The 22,199-nt window shown below is 42.0% G+C and overlaps 1 long non-coding RNA gene across 1 annotated transcript; it reads right to left on the bottom strand.

The window, feature by feature from the left end:
* Nucleotides 1–206: 206 nt before the first annotated feature.
* Nucleotides 207–17,256, bottom strand: LOC140594753 (uncharacterized). Its single transcript, XR_011995981.1, has 4 exons — nucleotides 16,995–17,256; nucleotides 2,255–3,529; nucleotides 1,181–1,329; nucleotides 207–961 (listed from the first exon to the last, which is right to left on the bottom strand). It is a non-coding gene; the product is annotated as an uncharacterized lncRNA (long non-coding RNA).
* Between the last annotated feature and the right edge of the window lie 4,943 nt (nucleotides 17,257–22,199).

Here is a 22,199-nt window from a genome sequence, read left to right as displayed (position 1 = left end):
AAAAGGATATAAAGTGGGTATAAAAATGTCTCAGGGCATCCTTTAAATGCCACCCTAAAGTCTAAATAGATTTGCCTCCTGAGTGGGTGGATGGATGGATGGATGATACGAACATCCACCCAGGAAGAATAAAAAGGGAACATAGGTCAAAGATGAGCTCTCAATTCTGAATACTAGAGTTGGTGGCATTAATAACTATGTGCTGATAAGAGCAACATAAGTTTATTACTAAATAATCAAGAAATAATGGTAAGCAATTTAAAAACCGGCTGTAAATTTCTCGACCCAGACGCAACCACTGCTAACGTTGGTGTAGGTTCTTCCAGTCTTTCTTTTGTCTGTCTCACCCGGCTGCTGCTCATCCAGCCATATCCCTACCATCCTGCATATTTATCTGTGACCCTTCTATCCAGCTGCACACCTGTCTATCCATCTATACACTTTTAAACAAAAATAGGCTCATATGGTACTTTATATTTTGTAACCTAATTTTTCTAACCAACTTATTATGAATATCTAGTTATGCCTACCTATTTTAGTCAAATGTTAATAGTACAAAGAAAGCACTAAAGTTGGTATCATAATCCCCTGCTTTTTTGCCACTGTGGAAGATGCTTCAGTGAAGAGTGTTGGTCTCCTTTTGGTCCAAACTTATAGCAGAGAGGTTCCCTTTCTCTAAAGCTCATGAGGCTCTGGGTTGATGAGGCAGGACTTGAACTTGATATGGAGTCATATTTAATCCTCTCACATAAATCAGCTGCCTCCCAAAGTGACATCCTTTCATGCCCAGTGTATCCTTCCCCACAGCATCCAGGCAGGGTAGAGGGGTCTTTGCCACAGTGCATATACACTGGTGCAGCCACCGGTAATTGCAGGCTGTCTCCCACTGATCTGCTTTGACGGCATCGGCTCTCCTGGCATCTTCACAGCACAAGTGATTCAGTGCTGTCATCTAATGCAGCTGCAAGGAAAGATGATGATGGATTTATGGTGTGCAGCGATGACTTCGTGACCCACAGATGGAAAAGCAGATGCTTTTGAAATAAGACTAGTCAATGTGGCAAGAAGGAGGTGAGAGGGACCAAGCCTATTAGTAAAATAGAACCCATCCTACTACTTCTTTAGGATTTAAATATTCAAAGCCCCCTCCCCCATAACTTATAGAAAAAAAAATACCAACCTTTTCAGTCCAGCAAAGAAGTAACTGATGTGGTGGAAAGAGGACTAGCTTGAAGGCCAGAAGCTATAGATTCTAACTGCAGTTCTTCTACCCACAAGCAGTGGGACCTGGGCGTATCACTCTCTTCTGGGGTTTATTTTTCTCCATCTCTAAAATGATCATACACAGATGATGTATGCATGTTTGAATAAATGAGTCAGTGAAAAGTCATGCATCATCCAAAAATCATTTTTTGGATTTTCATGTGCTGGTTTTCATGTACTGGGGTTACACAGTCGAGCAAGAGAGACCAGCCTCTGATTTTGAAACTTGCACTCTAGGGGTGTGGGTGTAGGGGTCAGAATATAAAATAATCTAATACTCTGTCAAATAGTGATAAACACTCTGCCGAAATCAAAGCAGCAGGGATGATAGAGACCAATTCAGGGCTTGGGTTGGGTTGCATAGTCAGGAGATGGTGACCTGGCAGCCAAGGCTGGAATAAGAACATAGACAAAGCCACAGGTCCAGCTGGAGAGAAACAATCTAGCTGAGGAAACCATCTTAACAAGGCCTGGTAAGCTAACATGAGCTTGGTGTTCAGCTAACTAAACATATATTTACCGACTGTCCCTCAGCTAGACTCTGGGGATACAAGGATGAAAAAGAAGAGTACAGGCACCCCCCCTCCGTGGCCGTACAGTGCAATAGATGGGCCAGTCAACAGGTGATCGTGCAACTGTGATGAGCACTGTGATGATAAGCAGGAACTCAGAATGATTCTAGGAAAATGTGACAGGTGCCTCTAATCTAGCCCAAGAAGGTTGAGATGCTTTGCCTGAGGGGGTGAGATTGAAACTGAAATCAGGACAACCAAAGTAAAAACAAAATGAAACAAGCCAGCACGGGACTTGAATTCTAACCTACTATGGTCTCTCTCCTCACGCCTACTCTTTGACTGCCACATGCCTGTGATTCTGCTGGACCTTAAGTGATTGTTGGGGGAAATTCTTGATTCATTTGGAGGAAGGAAGACCAGGACATTGAGGGGAAAATATTTTAAATTCATTAAAGCATTCAATTAAACATCCATACGGTCACATTATCACTTCCTGCAGTACTTCTCAGACGTTGGCTCAAATCACAATCCTGTAGTGGACTGGTTAAAACACTGGGCGTTAGTTCCAGACCCTGAATATCTGCTTCAGGATGCTTAGGTGGTGTCTGAGAGTTTGCAGTTCTCACAAGTGCCGAAGTGATGGAGATGCTGCTGGTCTGGAACCAAACTTTGAGAACCACTGCCTTAGAGGGAGTGCTTGACTCTCTGGCGAGGACTTTTAGCACCATGGCAGTGTTTTCTAATTCTCCTCAAAGCTGGTAGAGGACAAAAGAAAGAGCAGAGCTGGAGGCAGGAGCTGTTAGTCCAGGGCAAACGGGGCTCTTCCAGAAAGATCCTCTCCAGCCTAGTTTCCACTTCAGACATTTTGGTCCCAGTAGATCCCAGAGAGCAACACCTACTCTTGCTTTGACATTTGTGTCCTAATACATACGCAATTTAGATTTTTTTTTTCTTAGTTTTTGAAAGAAAGGTAGCAGGGCTTTGCCAACCTAACTACATAAGCTCCAAACATGTATTTTCCACCTGTCCTCTTGGGTAGCTTATCCTCAGGTCTTTTTTTCTGTCTTGTGGCTTCCAAAGTCCATACTAATTTTCTACTGGGCCAGCTCTCCAAAACATGACTGTCATGGCCTCTGAACAATGTCCAGACAAATCCACTGGGCAGCGTGTGAAGTCTATGAAAGGAATGGACCCCAGCTTTGCAGCCCCGCTAACTCTGGATCAGAATTCCCAGGCCAACCACTTAGCATCAACTTTCCATGGGCATTGCCTAACCTCTTTTAGCCATAGTAGAATGGTGGAGGAGAGGCAGTAATGGCTCCACAGTGTTGTTGGGATCATTACAAGAGATGATGGATGTTAAGCCTCTGGGGCATAGGAAGTGCCCAGTAGGTAAGAGACTCTCACATTCTTCATTTAAAGTGGCACTGGATATAGAATTGCTGGCTCCAGGTCCATCAATCTGTCTCACATTTCCCCAGGCCTCAAGGACACACAATAGAGGATAGTGAGCCATCACTCCATGCTCACTATGCCCTCCTCCATGACATAATTTAAGGCTCTTGACACATTTTTTGCCTAGATTATTGCAATGGCTTCCAAAAGACTCCCCTGCCTTCAGAACGCCCCTACCTACAAACTCTTCCTCATTACCACCAAAGGAATTATTGTAAAGCAGAGGTTTGATAATGGCTGCCAAAAATTCACCAGAGACTCTCCACCATCCAGAACAGGGGCCACAGCCTGAGAGCCTGCAGAAGACAAAAAGAAAACAGAAATGAGTGCCAGGACCATGGGTAGGCCATGGAGAACGGTGAGGATTGTGGAGCATGAACTGAAGCATGGCTGTCTAAAGACCTTCAATCTCAGAATTCTATAAAATCCTCTGTGAGCCAAATAAAACTTGTCCCGGTACTGAGTGTAGCCTTGGACTGCCAGCAGATGAGAGCTGATTTGGAGTATGAAGTCCAAGCTCCTTAGTCTGGCTTACAAGGATTAGCCTCCTTCTTGACATGCTCTGACTTAAAATTCATACAACTGTCAGACTACTTGCAGTTCCTCTGCACATGGCCTGCTGGTCCTCTGCTCTGTACCTTGATCAATCCTGGAATTCCTTTTCCCTGCTCTTCAATTGGCAAAATCCTGCTCATCCCTGTAAAACTCATTTCAGGTAACATCTCCTCCAGGAAGCCCTCTTTGTATTCATTCCTGGTTCTGTTAAATGGATTATGTGCCATTTCCTGGTCCTGATTTTTCTCCATCATTATATTTATCAAGTGGTAAATATAGTCATATCTCTTGCATCTGCCTCCCCTGTCAAGATGTAAGCGGCTAGACCAGGTGTTGATCACTTTATACGTAGCAAAAAGGAGCTGGTTTGAACATTCTTTAAAGGATGAATGGGGAGGCAGGTGGCCCCCAGAGTTGTAGAGAGTCTAACCAATGGCACAAGGGGTGCATCCATCAGCGACAGGCAGAGATTGGGAGAAGTACAGGACTGGTCACCCCTAACTCCCTCCTCAGGCATCAAGGGAATGGGGACGATGAAAGCAACAGAACTAAGAAGCGAGAATGTCCTTGACTTTTTCTCTTAACTGCTAAAGACCATCTCTCCTTATTGCTAATCTAGATTCTGAAGGGAAAATCTGATTGTCAGATTAAATCACCTCAGGCCCTGATGAGACAGTTGCCCACACCAGACCACCCCCACCAGCTGGCCAGACTGCATATTGGCTGCCTGTGGGCAGGGGCTCCTCCCTGGTTCAGCTGAAGTAGGACCATCTGCTGAAAAACATGGCACCTTCCATTGATAGAATCTCCCTGGAGGGACTTTGAGTGTGGCAAATATTCTCTGGCCTGCACTAGATGGGGTTCATGGCCAACACCAAGGTGAGGCAAGCAAGGTGCCTAGGATGCAAAATTTAAGGAGAGATTACTCTTAGGGCTATGCCAGTGTCTTCCTCTATTCCCAGTCCTGATGGGGATGATTCTCTGCATGACTCCAAGGATGTCACTGTCTGATCTTCAGCCTCTTCATCCGTAAAATCAAGGAGTCAAACAATTTGGCTTTGTTAGGTTTTTTCTGGCTTTGAAACTCCTTTATACTCCTCTCAGTTTCTGGGATAGCTCATCCTCCTCCACTTACCCCTGGACTTTCCCCTTCTGTCCGAGAGGGGGCCTGATCATCTCTTGATTGGCTTCCCCAGCAAAGCTTCCCTTGACTTCCAAGGGCCTGGCTTAGCAAACACAGTCATGAAAGAACAACATAACATCTGTTCTGGGCCTTCACAAAGGACATGCCTCACATTCCTTCCCTCAAAGCAAAATTGATCGGCCTTGACCTGGGGCTGCACCAGGGAAAAGTAACCCTCAGGGGGATGGGGTGCCATTCGGTGCCCAGATGAGGTCAGTTACCACATGGTCCCTGGTAGCCCTGAGGTATGAGAGGTATTTGCCTCCCCTATTAATCACTCTCAAGAGTGAAATCTTAGGTTGAATGGACAGTTTTCATCTTAGCAGACAAAGGGATCTAAGGCTTGACTGCCACTTAGTGAAAGTCCAGGTAGGCTTCTTCCTCTGAGAGGTAGCCAAAGGACCACAGAGGCAAGAAGGGAGAAATGACCGAAGGGAGCAGTGAGGTAGTAAGGGGGTTTTATTCATCCAGTCCAATCTCAGATCTGATACTTGCATCCAAGCTAAGAGGGTTGCATCAGTCATCTTCCTCCAGAGGCAGCTCATTTCACTGTTGGATGGCACAGATTATTAGAAATATCTTTTATAATGATAAACCAAAGTACGTCTCCTTGACACATTCATATATTAGTGTGGAAGATGAGCAAGTAAATTTCTCAGCTAAATAGTTGCTTTTAAAACATTTGAAGACGTTATCACATCCAACTTGAATCTCCTATGCCCTGTGCAAAGGAAAAAAGCCCCTATATCTTTTGGTTCATCCTTCTATGACAAGTTTTCCAGGTACCCATCCCCCCCCCCCACCCCGGCTTATCCTGGAATCCCTCTGAAGGAATCACAGTGCATTGGTGACCTTCACATAGTGTGAGGCCAGAACTGCACATGGTTATGCAAGCGTAGAGAACAGATCAATCATCTTAACTCACAGATGCCATTGGGTGATGACAGAGCCAGGGCAGAGCCCAGTTCTCCAGATTTCAAGGTACCTATGGTAGATGGAGAAATACTAATATCATATTTTGCATGGAATTTACCACATGTGTCCTGTCCCTCAGGGCTCCTGTGGCCCAAGCATCTGCCCAAAGCCAGCATATCCATAATTGCAGAAATGCTGACCAACTAGATGTGCTTTCAGCTCATTCAAATCAATGACAATTACATGGCTAGTGCTAAAAAAGTGGTTAATGTAGACTAAGGAAAAGACCTGGGTGAGGGCTCAAGTCTCTGATTTATATCCATGTTGCCTAAAATGTCCTCCTTTTCTTGATTACCGATTCTCAGTTTCCTTTTACAGTACATTACCAGCAAACTCATACCTATATGTGAGCTCAGTTTCCTTGGCTTCCTTCAGCCTAGTATTCTGTAATAATTATTCCATCTTTTCATATGATAACCACATTTTAAATTCTATTTTTAATTATCTTGTGATTTTCTCTTTAAGAATTATATTAGTCCCATGAATTCTCCACAGTATTGCTGTAGAAATGGGAAAGAATGCTATTCTTGACGTACTCCATTGGTTTCAGCTGCTACCTATATACCATGACATCTCACACACTTTCACTCCAAACTACATCTGGAGCTTTCATCTCAAATCGTGCTGTATACTTTGCAATGGAACCTCTCTTTTGGGAGTCCCATGGGTACTTAAAATTCATCATCTTTCTTTCCCATCCAAACCTCCAATAATCTACTATGATTAATGGTCCTGTGATCACTGCCAATCAAGGCTCTCTGTATTGCTGAGAGATAAAATTCATGTTTCTTGATCATCCACTGCAAAGTTTAACAGCAGTGTAGTGCAATTATTATCCCTATTTTGTAGATATGGAGACTGAGACACACTCTCATGTCCCATACTTGATCCTTTAACAAATGTGGTGGGCAATATTTTCAAAGCACACCTAGAATTCTAATGCAGTTCTACACATTTGTAGCATAAGTACCGTGGCTCTGGTCATCATCTTCTCCTGCTATAGTTATTGCAATATCATCCAAATGGGTCTCTCTTCTTCTATACTTGCTCCTCTAATACCCAATTTTTGTAAAGTTTCCAGAGTGAAGTCATCACGTGATTCAGGTCAACTCCCCGTTACATTTCCATCTCACTTAAAATAATATTCTTTTAATTGTCCTTAAGGCCCTTCATGATATGCTGACACTTCCTTTTAGAACCTCAACTTCTCTTTCTCCTACCCCCTTCTGCTCCATTGCATGGGCTTCCCTACACTGCCACAGACATTCAAGACACTTTTGCCTGAGGGTCCTTGTACTTGTTCTTTCCTCTACCAGGAATATACTTCCCCCAGGTACCCACGTGGTTCGCTCCCTCATTCCCTCAGGATCCAGTCCAAATTGGATCTTATCAGAAAAGTTTCCCCTGAACACTCTGTATATAAACTTCACTCTCCTTCTATCCTCACCTGTTCACTTTAATTTTCTTTCCAACACATGGGTTTTTTTTATTTGTTGTCCAGGCCCTCTTACTGGAATATAAGTCTCACAAACTTATATTCTAATGACAAAATCTGGTTTATCTTATATTTAGTAAGTGCTCAATAAATATTCAGTGAATGAATGACTTAGAGGCAACTGGCAAAGCAGGGGTTATCCAAGAAGGTATGGAATTCAGAAACCATCACCAAGAAGAGTTATTTACAAGGAGGAGGGGGTTTTGAGCTAGAAGCTATTTGAGCTATAGGACCAGGAAGAGAGTCATAAAAACTAACTTCAACTACTTGAAAGACTGGCAAGCAGACTTACTCGGAATGTTCCATAAGGTAAAACTAGGACTAATGGGTAGCTTGCCAGGTGGGAAAAGGGGGAAGTGGCAGTCATTCAGGACAAAAAGAATTATATGAACACGGTGTTGATGCTAAGACATGGAAGGACATGGCTTGTTTGTTGAATACCAGTTAGCCATGTGTAGCTGGAGGTGAGGGGTGATAGATGAGGCCAGAAAGATATACTTGATGGGCATGTATGCCTTGTTGAGGAGTTTTGACTTTTATTGCACTCATTCATTAATTTATGTAAGCATCATATGCTCCACGTTTAATGAACACAGACTCTCAGGCTTTCTGCTGGGTCCTGGGAATGTAAAGCCTGGAGTATAAAATCTGTTTGTAAAGGATGTTAATGGGTATTTATCAAGTTGTTAATGGCCTCTACACATAAGAGGTGCTCAAACAATATTAAATGCCTGAATGCAGGCTAATTTTTTCTAGTTAACTTTCTTGACAATCCTGTGAAGCAAATGGAATTGTGCTCATTTTATAGGTAAGGAAACTAAGACTTAGAGAAGTAAGGTTTCTGTCCCCTCTCTACACAGCTGGTTAAATTTTATGCCATAATTTAGTCCATCTCAGACATCATTTTTTTTTAATTTTCTCTTTTGCATTGTGCCCTTTTGTCTCCTCAAAGGAGTTCAGACTTATAAATGCCTTCAAGAGCAGAGAAGTAGAAAGAGGAGGAATGGATCTACTCTGCCTATCAAGGAGAGTTTTGGGAGGGGCTTTTTAAAATGAATGAATCTGTTTGATTTCCTTCGTCACATAGTTACCAAGTACCTAAAATGTCCAAACTGCTTTACTGCCCAAACTGCTTTACTGTCAACTCCTGGGAAGTAAGGGGCACCATGGTTAAATGTGCCAGCCTTGGGTTAGATAGTCTGGGGTTTTAACATCTGTTTTCCCTTGATTAGCTGTATGAACCTGGGCATATCAATTGATCTTGTTAGCTCTCAGTCTCCTCATCCTTAAAATGAAGATTAAACATTGTACCTCTCAGGGGGTACCTAGTTGGCTCACGGTTGTGAGTTCAAGGCCTAGACTGGTGTAGAGTTTACTTAAAAAAAAAAATTGTACCTCTTAGAACTTTACTACAGATCCTATGGATATTAAAGGAAAATAAGGAATACTATGAGTAACTCTATACCCACAAATTTGATAAACTAGATAAAATGAACCAATTCCATAAAAGACACAATTTGCCAAAATGTGTCATGCAAGAACATATAGATAATTTGAATAGGATATAGGCTATGTCTATTAAATATATTGAATAGATCATTAATAACTTCCCAAAGCACAAAGCACCAGGCCAATAGGTTCAATATTGAATTCTACAAAACATGTTTTAAAATTATATCAATTCTACATGATCACTTTCAGAGAATAGAAGCAGAGTAAATACTTCCTAACTCATTCTATGAGGCCAGAATTAGCCTAATATCAAAAAAAAAATAAAATAAAATAAAGAAAGAAAGAAAGGAAAAGAAAAGAAAAGAAAAAGACATTACAAGAGAAAAAAAAGCCTACAGACCAATATCTGCCTTGAACATAAAGGCAAAACTCAACAAAATATTAGCAAATTGAACTCAACAACATATACAAAGAATTATATGTCACTTGCCAGGTGGGTTTTATCCTAGATATACAAGACAGGTTGAACATTAGAAAAATCAATCCATGTACTCTATCACATCAACAGGGTAAGAAAGAAAAATCACATTATTACATGATCATACAATAGATGCAGAAAAAAAAATCACTTGACAAACTCTAACGCTCCTTCATGATAAAAACTCTCAACAAACTAGGAGTATGAAGAATATCTACAAAAAACCTACAGCTAGCATCTTACTTAATGGTGAGTAAGTTGAGACTTTCCCACTTTATCAGGTACAAGGCAAGGATATCCCCTCTTACCACTCCTTTTCAACATTGTACTGAAAGAAGTAATAAGACAAGGAAAGGAAAAAAACAAGTAAACAGACTGACAAGGAACAAACAAAACCAACTGTACACAGATAACATGATCATCTAAGTAGAAAATCTGAAACAAAAACATTCTGGGAACTAATAAGTGATTATCACAAGGTTGCAAAACATGAGGTCAGTATGTGAAAGTCAATTGTCTTCCTACATATCAGTGATGAACAGATGCAATTTGAAATGAAAAATATAATACCACTTACATTGGTATCTGACAAGATGAAATACTTAGGTATAAATCTAACAAATTATATATAAAATCTATATGACAAAAACTATACAACTCTGATGAAAGGTATTAAAGAAAAACTAAATAAATGGAAAGATGCTATCCTTGTTCATAGGAGTACTCAATACTGCCAAATTGTCAGTTCTTTGCAACTTGATTTATATATTCAATGCAGTCCCAATTAAAATCTCAGCAAGGTATTTTTATGATATTAACAAACTGATTCTAAAGTTGATGTGCAGAAGCAACAGAATCAAAATAGCCAATACTGAAGGAAAAAAACAATGTTGGAAGACTGACACTACCTGAATTCAAGACTTAACTATAAAGCCACAGTAATCAAGATAGTGTGGTATTGGTAAAAGAATAGACAAATCAATGAAATGGAATAAAGAGCACAGAAATAGGCCCACAGAAATATAGTCAACTGGCCTTTGACAAAGGAGCAAAGGCAATACGATGCAGCAAATTTAGTCTTTTAAAAAAATTGTGCTGGAACAACTGGACATACACATGCAAAAAAAAAAAAGTGAACCTAGATATAGACCTTACACCATTCACAAAATTTAGCTAAAATAGATCATAGACCTAAATATAAAATACAAACTATAAAATGCCTAGAAGGTGACATAAGAGAAAATATAGACGTGAACATGGTGATGCTTTTTAGATGCCTTACATTACCCAAGACATGATCCATGAAAGAAATAATTGATAAACTGGACTTCATTAAAATTACAAACTTCTGCTCTGTGAAAGACAATATCAGGGGAATTAGAAAACAAGCCAGAGACTGGAAACTGTCTGAGTTTCCTTTCCTTGTCTGAGAAAATGTCTGCAAAAGATATATTTGATAAAAGACTATTATCCATAATACACAAGGAACTCTTAAAACTTAATGATAAGGAACCAAATAACCTGATTTTAAAAAGAGTCAAGATCTTGATAGACACCTCACCAAGGAAGATCTATAGGTGGCAAATGAAAAGATGACCCACATCATATGTCATCAAGGAACTGCAAGTTGAAACAATGATGAAATGCCACTATATACCTACTAGAATGCTCCAGATCTGGAACACTAGCAACACCAACACTAGTGAGGCTATGGACCAACTGGAGCTCTCATTCATTGCTGGTGGGAATGCAAGATGGCACAGCCACTTTGGAAGATAGTTCGGAGATTTCTCACAAAACTAAACACTCTTTTTCTTTTTAAGATTTTATTTATTTATTCATAAGATACACAGAGAGAGAGGCAGAGACACAGACAGAGGGAGAAGCAGGCTCCATGCAGGGAGCCCAAAGTGGGACTCAATCCCGGGTCTCCAGGATCAGGCACTGGGCTGAAGGCGGTGCTAAACTGCTGAGCCACCCAGGCTGGCCCATACTCTTATCATATGATCCCCCAAATGCACTCCTTGGTATTTAGCCAAAGGATTGAAAACTTATATCCAAAAACCTGCACATGAACATTTATGGCAGCTTTATTCACAATTGCCAAAACTTAGAAGAAAGGAAGATGTCCTTTGGTAGGTGAATGGATAAATAAACTGTGGTACATCCAGACAGTGGACTATTATTCGGTGCTAAAAAGACATGAGCTATCAAGCCATGAAAAGACTTGGAGGGACCTTAAGTGCATATTACAGAGCAAAAGAAGCCAATCTGCAAACACTACCTACTATATGAGTTCAACCATATGACAACTGGAAAAGACAAAATTATAGAAAGAGTAAAAAGATCAGTGGTTGCCAGAGGTTGGGATGGTGAGGAAAGGGTGAATAGGTGTAGCACGAACTTTTAAAGCAGTGAAAATGCTTTATATAATATTATAATGATGGATATATGTCATTATACATTTGCTCAAACCTATAGAATGTACGATACCAGGGGGAAACTGTGGACTTTGGGTAATTAGGATGTGTCAGTGTAGGTTCATTAACAGTGATGCATATATTACTCTGGTAATGGATGTTGGTAAAGGGGAGCCGATGCATGTGAAGGGACAGGGGATATATGAGACATCTCCATAACTTTCCTTCAATTCTACCTCGAACCTTAAACTGCTCTAAGAAAATGAAAGCTTAATTTTAAAAAAAATGTACCTCTTATAGGAGATTATTATGAAATTAAGTGAGATAATTCATACAGAATTTTCAGCAAAATTTCTGGCACAAAATAAATAATCAGTGAATCTCAGTCATGGGATGATGAGGAAAATGGTAATGGGAATATTCAGGCTCTAACTGACAAAGCCAAAAACACGTCTGGCTAAAAAAGACCGCTTAGTGGCTTCCACTAAAAAGCTATTCAGAAAACAAGCTGAGACACCATCCTTCATAGTCCCACACTAAGAAGGGCTGTGCCTGAGGAAAGGTGAGGAGAAAGGCATAGTTGCTCCCCAGCCCACAAAGCTATAAAACCCAAGAAAGAGTTTGGTTTTATTCTGTTCTAAGTCCTTTTTAAATGAATTCTCCTCTTTAAGGAAATACTATGACCTTTCCCTTGAGCCTAATTGGGTTGCCTATAAATATACACATTTAAGAATATTAACACAATATATTGTAAAAGTTTTTCTTTGCTTTGGGATGCTAATCTATATTTTGTGCATGTTGCACCTATGCTCTGGGTGGCTGCTCTAATATTTTTTGCTGAGGCAGCCAGGGTACACCCACCCAAATGCATTTCATCTAAACACGCTTTGATATGGGATATCTTGGTAATCAGGGAAGGCAAAGCAGATTGAAAGTATGTGAGAGGCCAGTTTCCTAATGAGCTGAATCATGTTCTGTTGATAGAAAACACTCCACATAAGGCAAGGGTGGAACAGAGTGGGAGAGAGGGGTGGGTGGAACCTGGGGGTCAGGTTGTGATGAGGTGGGAGTTTGGTCAAACCATGGGGTCTGACTGGGATGCCAGGCATGAGAAAGTAAACTTCAGCACAGATGTCTATGATGTGGAGTAACCCCACATATTTATATTTCAAAACCAATTTCCTGGGGAGGGGGGTGGGAATTTTGGGAATTCACAGCATGTTGTTAAGGTCAGACAATCATTGGGAATTGGTTTTCTTCTCCCAAAACTCCATAACATTCAGTAGGAGGAAAGCCCAAGTAAATGACCCACTTCGACTCCTGATAAAATGCAAGAAAGAAGTAACAAGTTATATTTATTGAAAATTTACTATATGCTTTCCTTAATTTTTCTCTAATTATCACAGAGGAAGTTACTAGGGGTCAGAGAGAAGCAGTAATTAGTATTTGAAGTCCCAAATGTTCCAGAAGGGCTCTGGGAATATGTCAGGAAGGGGAGGAAGACGATCACTGTTTAAGTCACTTTCCGAGTTGTGGACAGGGTATTAGAAACCGAGCCAGGGATGTGCGCAGTCAGTGAACACGGCCTGTTCCAGGTCATTCCAGGGAGTTCTGCTCCAGTTCAAAGGGCTGTTCCTGCAGGGAACAGGTTTGCCCCTGTTCCTGCAGGGGTGACTTGGGAGGCCCCAAAAGACTTCCCAACCGAGATGAGGGAGGACAGGTCATTTCTTTCCCTTAAAAATGACTCAGCCAAGCCCATCATGCCAACCTTCTGAGAGAGTGAACAAAATAGTAATGCTCATTCAGCCTCCAAGGAGGACTTGCTGTCACTTATCCTTATTTTGCTGTGCTAGAAGTAGATTTTCCAGATAAAATACAGAAGCCCAAATTTGAATTTCAGATAAACAATGAAAACATTTTTGGTATAAGCCTGTTATAAATGTTACATGAGATACCCTAAAAATTACTTATTATTTATCTGAAGTTCAAATTTAACCAGGTGTCCTATATTTCTGTTTGCTGAGTCTGGTCACTCCTTCCACAAGTCACTAAACTTCTTACAAGTCTTTTCCCTTCCAGATGGTGAGAGGTAGTGTGACAGAACACAACTTGCAAAATGAGAATAATGTTAGAATATGCCCCCCGGGGGGACTTGAGCCTCCCGTCACTGAGAGATCACTTGATGTTTGCCATTCCTTCCCTGTATCTTTAATCCCTCACTACTCAGCTCCTGGGGATCAAAAGCATGGACCCAGAGGCAATTGCTTGGTTTGAGCTCCAGCTCCACAGATTGCTAGCCATATGACTTTGTATTAAAAAATGTAATCTCTCCGTGCGATTCCAGTTTTCTCATCTATGAAATGGGGTTAATAATAGCCATACCTTACAAAGTTGTTCCAAAGCTTTTAAGTGCTTAGATCAGCGTTTGGCCTTGGGGAAGAAAAAAATGTTATTATTTTCATTATCCCTGTTGTTATTCCCTGTTAACCTTATGTAAAAGGCATTGGGCTATGAGAATCATGTTGTCAACTTCAAAGCTGGGACAGAATTTGGGGTCTCAGGAGGCTTTGCAGAGCCTCTGTAATCCAGACAAGGAAAAGACTTCAGGAACATTTCTTTAGTGTAATTCTCTTGTTTTACAGATGAAGAGAAAATTCAAGGCAGAGAGGCCACAGGGCTGGCTCCAAGCTCCACAGGTTATTAACGGTAAGGTCTTGGGGTATAAGGGCAAATATAGATCAAAAGAAACCAAAGGAATTGAGCTAATGATGGCGATTCTTTTGCTAGAACCACAGAATTACAGGATCCTAGAGTCACCAGGAATAGCCACAGCAAAATTCACAGCAGGGCCAACCTAAGGCAAGATACTGGCATAGAGTCCAGTGTTCTTGGGGTCCTAGTCTCAGTGTTTCCTCATGTTTCCTTGTGTCTTTTGGCAAGTCCTCACCTTTTCTGGCCTTCCGTGTCCCATCTGTACAAAAAGATAATCATCTTAGCTGTGTCTGCTTCCTAGAGCTATTGCAAAACCTTTGGAAGGAATGACACCCCGGCTGCCTCCCAAAAATTTACTACCCTGCTTTACCCTTGCGACCTCTCCCCGGCTCATCGAAGTGCTGCCTTCCTTCACGTCCTTGGCTTCCGGCCCTCAAAGGCATAGGATATCTGGGCCTCAACTGACTGATGACCAGCAGATTCCAGTAGGTGGGGTGAGGGTGGAGATGGCTCCTTCCTGCTTAGCTGGCTTACACTACCCATCAGCCTAGATGCAAGCCATGCAAAGACAGCCTCTCTGAGCTCAGCTCCCAGGCAATGCTTTTTGAATTGAACAGAGTGACCTTGCTAAAAAGCAAGTCTTGTCTTAGCCTTTACCAACCTAATGCTTGTGTACAGGTGTTAAACTGGTCCCCACTCTTACCACTATTTGTGACCTATTACCCAGACTATTAACCCCTAGCTTTTCTTTTCTTTTTAAGATTTTATTTATTTATTTATTCATGAGAGACAGAGAGAGTGAGAGGCAGAGACACAGACAGAGAGAGAGGGATGCAGGGAGCCTGATGTGGGACTCAATCCCAGGACTCCAGGATCACGCCCTGAGCCAAAGACCACTGAGCCACCCAGGCATCCCAAACCCTAGCTTTTCTGTGCCTGGTTGCCCCTGCTCAAGTCAATTCTTTGCATAGCCACCAAGAGTTTCTTTTAAAATAAAGTCTAATTAGGACACCTGCCTGCTTAAAACCCATCATCATTGTAGGGATTTTTGTTTTGTTTTGTTTTTGAAGTTCATGGATAGGCATCAGGGAATTTGTGGAAAACCTGAAATGTACACTCTGGTTCTATCTGTGTACACATTAACTTTGATTAGAGTCTCAGGCCAGTCTGTGACATCTTCACCCCACCCCTAAAAAACTTACAAACCTCTGCTTCATAGGATAAAATTTAAACTCCTTACTTTGTAGGACATGCAAAGCCTTTTGTGATAGTTTTTACCTAATCTGCTTTATTTGGGAGTCTCTTTGGTCCCAATTGTTCAAACACATCTTCCAATTTCTCACCTCCTTAACTTTGCTTAATCTGTGCCTTCTGCTTCAAATACTTCTTCCCATCCTTCCTGCTGAACTCCTTCACCTGGTTAGCTCCTACTTAAATATTATGACTCAATTCAAGAGTTCCCTCTTCCAGAAAACTTCCTCTGATCTTCCCCTACACCCCTACACTGAGGAGATGCCCCTCCCTGGGTTGTCACAATGGAGATGCATCCACCAGTCTGGAAGTTCACTGTTCACATTGTGCTCCCATGACATGAAAGCTCCTTAAGGATAAGACTAAGTCTTACTTATTCTTTCCCTCCTCTCTTACCCTAAAACCAGTGGTTCTCAGGGACCAGCAGTATCTACAGCATTTACACCCACATCTGGGATCTTGCTAGTAATACAGATTCTCAGGCCCCATCCTTGGCCTGCATGATGTGGTCTTGCTTTTTTCTCTAACCTCACCTCACATCTTTTCTCCACTACTTCCCTACCCTGAGGCACACTGGCCTGCTTTAACTTATCAGAGCAACAGTTGCTTCCTGCCTCAGGCTATAGGCTTGGCCAGGGCGAAGAATATGAGTGAGTCATCTTCTCTGTCCTTGAGGAGGGACGGTCAAGTAGAAGAGACAGATATGGACACAAAGAAACACGCAGATTACAGGAAGCAAAATCATAGAGCTGTGCATGTGGTACAGAAGCAGCAAAGATTAATTCCATTTGAGGACTTCTGTTCTGAAGTGACCTCCAACTGTTTCTACAGCTCAAATGCTTAGGTTTTCCCATTTGAACATTCCCACAGTTAGTGATTTCAGCGCCGTGAATCTCAGTCCCCACATCTATAAAACAGAGGTAATGCCCACCATGAAGGGGCATGGGGCAGGGTGCACAGAGTGTATGTAAACACACCTGAGCACGGGGCAGGCTTCTAACCGGAGCTCAGCAGGGATTAATTTTCCCTCGTTTCTGAGACAGATTCAAGTTAAGATCTTAAGAGGACCTGAGCTTCAGTGTGAAACTGAAGTATGTCCTGAAAAAATGAGGAGACAGGAGCAGGCTTGAGGTTAGGCCTAAAGAGAGAGGAAATTTCCCCTCCATGCTGAGAAATGTCCCTCATGTGGGTGTGGTAGCGAATATGAAAGTGGAACCTCCCTCCTGGCCCCTGCACTTACCAGAAGGAGCAGTGGGGCTTGTAGAGCCTTACAGAAAGAGCAGCAGCTGAACAGGAACTGGGGCCATGGGTTCTGGGAAGCTGGGGGCTTCAGGGACAGAGTCCAGCAGGCCCAGTGTTTACAAACTCCTGTAGCACCTGGACTCAGACTGTGTTTGACACAGAACGAATTGCAGGCAGCTATTGGCAGGAATCCTCCGTAGATGGAAAGTTGGAGAGAAAGCCAGGATCGTTTCTCCAGGGCCCAAGGCTCCCAGCTCTCTGGGTGGACAGCCTCGCTTTGGCTGCTGGGAGGTGGTAGGAGACACAGCAATCTGAGTGGGTTAGACATTCATTCACTCCCAATTTCTTCATCTATGAAATGGGAAAAGGATTCCTTCCCTGTATATTTGGAATGTGTATGGTGGGGATTGGATATTTTGGTTGCATTGGAGATTGGATGAGATAATAAATTTAGTAATCCATTTATTTAATGTATACTAACTAAACTCTGCTATAATAAAAATCATAATGGACACCCATTGAGTGCCTAGGAAGTGCCAGCCACTACGCCAACTGCTTAATCTTTACAACCACTCTGGGAGGTAGCTTCTGTTATTTCCATTTATTGATGGAGAAACTGAGGTTCAGAGAGATGAACGTGCCTAGATCACACAGCTAGTCGGTGGTAGAGCTGGAATTTGAACAGGAACAGACTACCCACTAGTCCTGTGCTCATAGCCAGTAATAGAGCCTAAGTCTTATCTCCTGCATGTGGGTGGGGGATCTTAAAGGTCAGGAATTACTATCTATTAATCTCTAAATCTGTAGTGCCTAAGCTATGGCCCAGCATGCAGTAGCTGCTCACTAAATATGGGTGAGCAACTTAGATCTAAGAACAAATCTAAGACAACAAGGTTGAATAAAGCAGCCTGATGGGGCAGACAGGGAAGCAAACAGGCAGCATGTGATAAAATAGGTAGGTGCCTACAAAGGACCGTCTGGGGTTTGTGGTGGGTTGGTGTGTATCAGTCAGAGTCTCAATAGTCCACCGATGGCTCTTGTGATATATTTAGAGGAGGGCTTATTTGCAAAGGTGCAGAGGTAGAAGAATCATAGGAGACAGTATAAGAGCTTAGCAGATGAACTATTCCTAGAAGAGGAGAGAGAATCCTGCAGAGCTGACAACCTTAAGAGGAATAGTGAGGGACACAGTCAGATCTGTGGCCCAGCAAACAGACAATAAAACGACCATTTGCCCTTCTCTCCCTCTGATCTCCTTATGGGGCCCCCAGTTAGTCAGGAACCCACTCATGACATCCCCACAGATCAGCCTCCTGGGCACACAGCAGATAAAGAATGGTGGAACATGGACCTAGAGGAACTAACAAAAGATAATCTGCACAGACAGGAAGGATGTGCACGTGTATTCTGGAAAGCAGAGCCGAGAAGAGCATCCCATCAAGGAAAAGGATGTGTAGTCATACTGCACAGTGTTTGGAGTATTCTAAGTACTTTGGTGTGGCAAAGATTTTGAGAATGAGAGCTGAGTAGTAGGAAACCAGATTAAAGAGAGAGGTGGGGGTTAGGTTGTAGAGGGCTGGGTCAGGGGACTCTTCTGCAGGCACTGAGGAACCATTGGATGCGGTTAGGCAATGTGTTTGTGTTCTGGACCACTTCTTTTGACTGCAGAGTGGTGAATGATAAGGAAAGGGGACGATGTTGATAGGCAGGGGACCCATTGTTGACTCTACTGCATCAGTTCTGTAAAGATGAAGCTGAGGGTCTGATTAGGAGCACACTCTTCCTTGAGTAAGATGAAGGCAGACCAGGTGCTCAGGCATCATGGGGCCAAGACTTAACCTCCATGTGGCACCCTTGTCTGCCCTCAAGGGCACACATGATGCAGAGGTGGCCTGGTGCTGAAGACCAGAGTGAGGTCATGGTGTCTTGGGGGCAGTTCTGAATTCGGTTTCCTTTTGAGTGGAGAGAGATTATGATGACTTTGGGAGAGATTGCAAATTTGTAGGAGGCAAGGTTGCCTTGGTCATACAAGAGAAAAAGAGAAGGAGAGATGAGGTCCAGAGATAAAAGAAGCTGCCTTTGTTCTTAGAACATGTGTCAGGCCATGTCCAGGGGAAGAAGTGGATACTAAAAGGAGGAAAGTATGTGCCTCAGACACTAGGAAACAAATGGGAGGGAAACTGGTAGATCTCTATGCTATTTATTTATTTATTTATTTATTTATTTATTTATTTATTTATGCATGACAGTGTTGAGTACCATAGGGAATGGGGAGAGGCAGAGGTCGATTGGGAGAGTTCAAGAGGATCAGAAGCAAACATTGCTGAGCAAATAAACAACTTGAAATGCCAAGAGTCTGGGAGAACAAGCAAGAACCTCACCTGAGGTTAGAATGTTTACGGCACGTGACAAAAGGGCTGATATCTGGGAGGCGGGCCAGTCTTAACTTCCAGGGATTGTTTTGATGGGTTATGTTTTTCTTCACCATTGAAGTCTAATTATGTCTGAATTCCATGCAGTAAAGTTGGTGACTGAATAGATGGGTGATGGACTAGAGAAAACACTCCCTATGTTAGTACAGGATGACACCTGCCATTAGCACCGGTTAAAGCCAAAAGAAGACACACACATCTCTAACTTTTCCTTTTAAATGGCAAAACTCAGGTGTGATAAAAGAGAAATGACTTCTCCAAACTATATACAGACACTCCCATCTCCATTCTTCCTTTGATCTTCATAATGGTATTTTAGGCCAACATGGAGATGACACATTATAGCATGGCCATCAGCAAACTTTTGCTATAAAGGGCTAGATAGGAAGTATTTTATGCTTTGAGGGGCCACATATGATCTCTGCCACATCTCCTTTAAAAAAAATGTTTAGGGGCACCTGGGTGGCTCAGTTGGTTGAGTGTCAGACTCTTGATTTCAGCTCAGGTCATGATCTCAAGGTTGTGAGATCGAGCGCTGCATTGGGCTCCATGCTTAGCGAGGAGTCTGCTTGGGATTCTCTCCCTTTGCTCCTCCCCCGCCCACACATCTTTTCTCTCTCTTTTGGCAAATTACTTAAACTTCTTTCTCTTCTTTGTAAAATGACTGCACCAGCTTCACCAGTCTGTTGAGAGGATGGAAAGAGTTACTGCTTGGGTTTGAATCCTATCGCTGCCCTCAACTTACAGTGTGACTCTCGCTGATGAAACTCTCTGTGCTTTAGTTTCCTCATCTGAGAAATGAAAAAAATAGTAGTCCCCCCCTTTATATAACTTTTGTGTGGATGATATTACACAACTGTTAAGCACATAGAATAGAGCTAGCATGTATAGATTTTACCTACTATTATTAATATTATATAAATACTTCAGATACTTGGTACAAGATAGATGCTTGGCAAATTAACTACAGCAGCCATTCCCCAGTGAGAAAGCTGACTCAAAGAACTTAAGAAAGGTTGGGCCATATTGCAAGAGCCTGGTCTTTTTTTTTAAGATTTTATTTATTTATTCATGAGAGACACAGAGAGAGAGAGAGAGAGAGAGAGAGAGAGAGAGGCAGAGACACAGGCAGAGGGAGAAGCAGGCTCCATGCAGGGAGCCCAACGTGGGACTCCATCCCGGGTCTCCAGGATCAGGCCCTGGGCTGAAGGCGGTGCTAAACTGCTGAGCCACCCGGGCTGCCCAGAGCTGGTCTTTACAGAGTTCAACTACAGTTCATCCTTGATTTCTGTCCTATAAGATGAAGCAAGCATGATTGACTGCATGAAAGTGAGCTCTGTCTCTCTGGCCCATATGTGGGGCTTCCCTCACCATCAGATAAGCACACACATAAGCTAAATCCATTTTGATCTCAGCAGAGATCTTTGTATACATGCACACACTTGGCAGTCATGGACTGCAGACTTGGTGCTCTTGCTTGTGCTTTGAGCCATGTTATCAATACTTGTGCATGTAAACTTGGTAGATCAAAGCTATCCAGGTCAGAAAGGCTAATATTTAAATTCCAGACATGCAGGCACAGCTTTGAAATTCCATGGTGCAGAATCAAGTTCACATACAAAATCAAGTCAAACATTTGTTTGACAGAGTTGTAGGGCTCTGGAGTGTGGGTGGGGTTTGTGTTTAGAGGAAATTGGGGGCCCGCCCAGAATGGAATTCTGTAAGATTCTGGCTGAGGACCGTTTTAGGTTCAAAGCTCTGTGTGACCCTCGTTGGAGCAAACACATTTTCTTGGTCCAGCTTTGATGTCTCAGAGGAGATGTTTGTAATCTGGAAAGAACACATTCTGCTACTCTGAAAAGGTAATACCCAGAGATACCACCACTTAATTTGCAAGGTACTACAAAAACTAAAGATAATGGACATAAACTTCCCGAAACATAATAGGCTCTCAACATGTGGTAGCTATGTTTTTATTATTACCCATTACTCCCATTGTTCCATCCCCTATATCACTGAAAACATGTAGACCAAAGACAATATCCTTTGGAGATGTCAAATCATCTTTTGTCCATCTCGCTCAGTTCAATAGCCCTTTGGAGAGTGCCCCTTTATCATGCTAGGTAAAGTGTAAGGTCTATTTTAATTGAAAAGATGAATATGATGAGCCTTCAAGGAGAGTAGTCTGGCCATGGGTGGCAGATGTACTCACTCCTAGTTATAATACAATGCAGATGGCTTGGAAGCAGAGTGCACCCAGGACAGTGGAGTCATAGGTAACAGAGTCATTCTTTTTAGTAGCAGTGGATTAGCTGGACTCCCAACCTTTTCCTTAATGTAGTATAATGAATGGCCTTAGATTCCAGAAACCTACATTCAAATCCTGGTTCCACCACATTTTGAACTGTCATCTGGAGCATGTAATTTAACCTCACTGAACCTCAGTTTTCTTATCTATAGAATAGGGATAATTACAGTGTCTATCTCATGGAAGTGTTGGGAGAAATAATGAGATAATCCATGTGAAACAAGCAAAAAAAATCCATGTAAAGCAATTAGCATTTTTAATTGCAGAGCTATCACATAGTAAATCATTTTAGCTACCATTGCTTTAAAAAGGAAGTAACTTTTCTTCTTAAAAACATAGTATTCTTTCTTCTGCTGACATATAATCAAATAATCATCTTACATCCATGTAATGCTTTTAATACTTTTATAATAAGTTGAAACATATAAAAGTGCCAATATTTGGTCATTTTTGACCTTTAAAA

This window comes from Vulpes vulpes, chromosome 12, assembly GCF_048418805.1.
Source record: "Vulpes vulpes isolate BD-2025 chromosome 12, VulVul3, whole genome shotgun sequence".
Taxonomy (NCBI): domain Eukaryota; kingdom Metazoa; phylum Chordata; class Mammalia; order Carnivora; family Canidae; genus Vulpes; species Vulpes vulpes.
The sequence above is the reverse complement of the archived record's forward strand: the minus strand, read 5'-3'. Positions and strand labels throughout refer to the sequence as shown.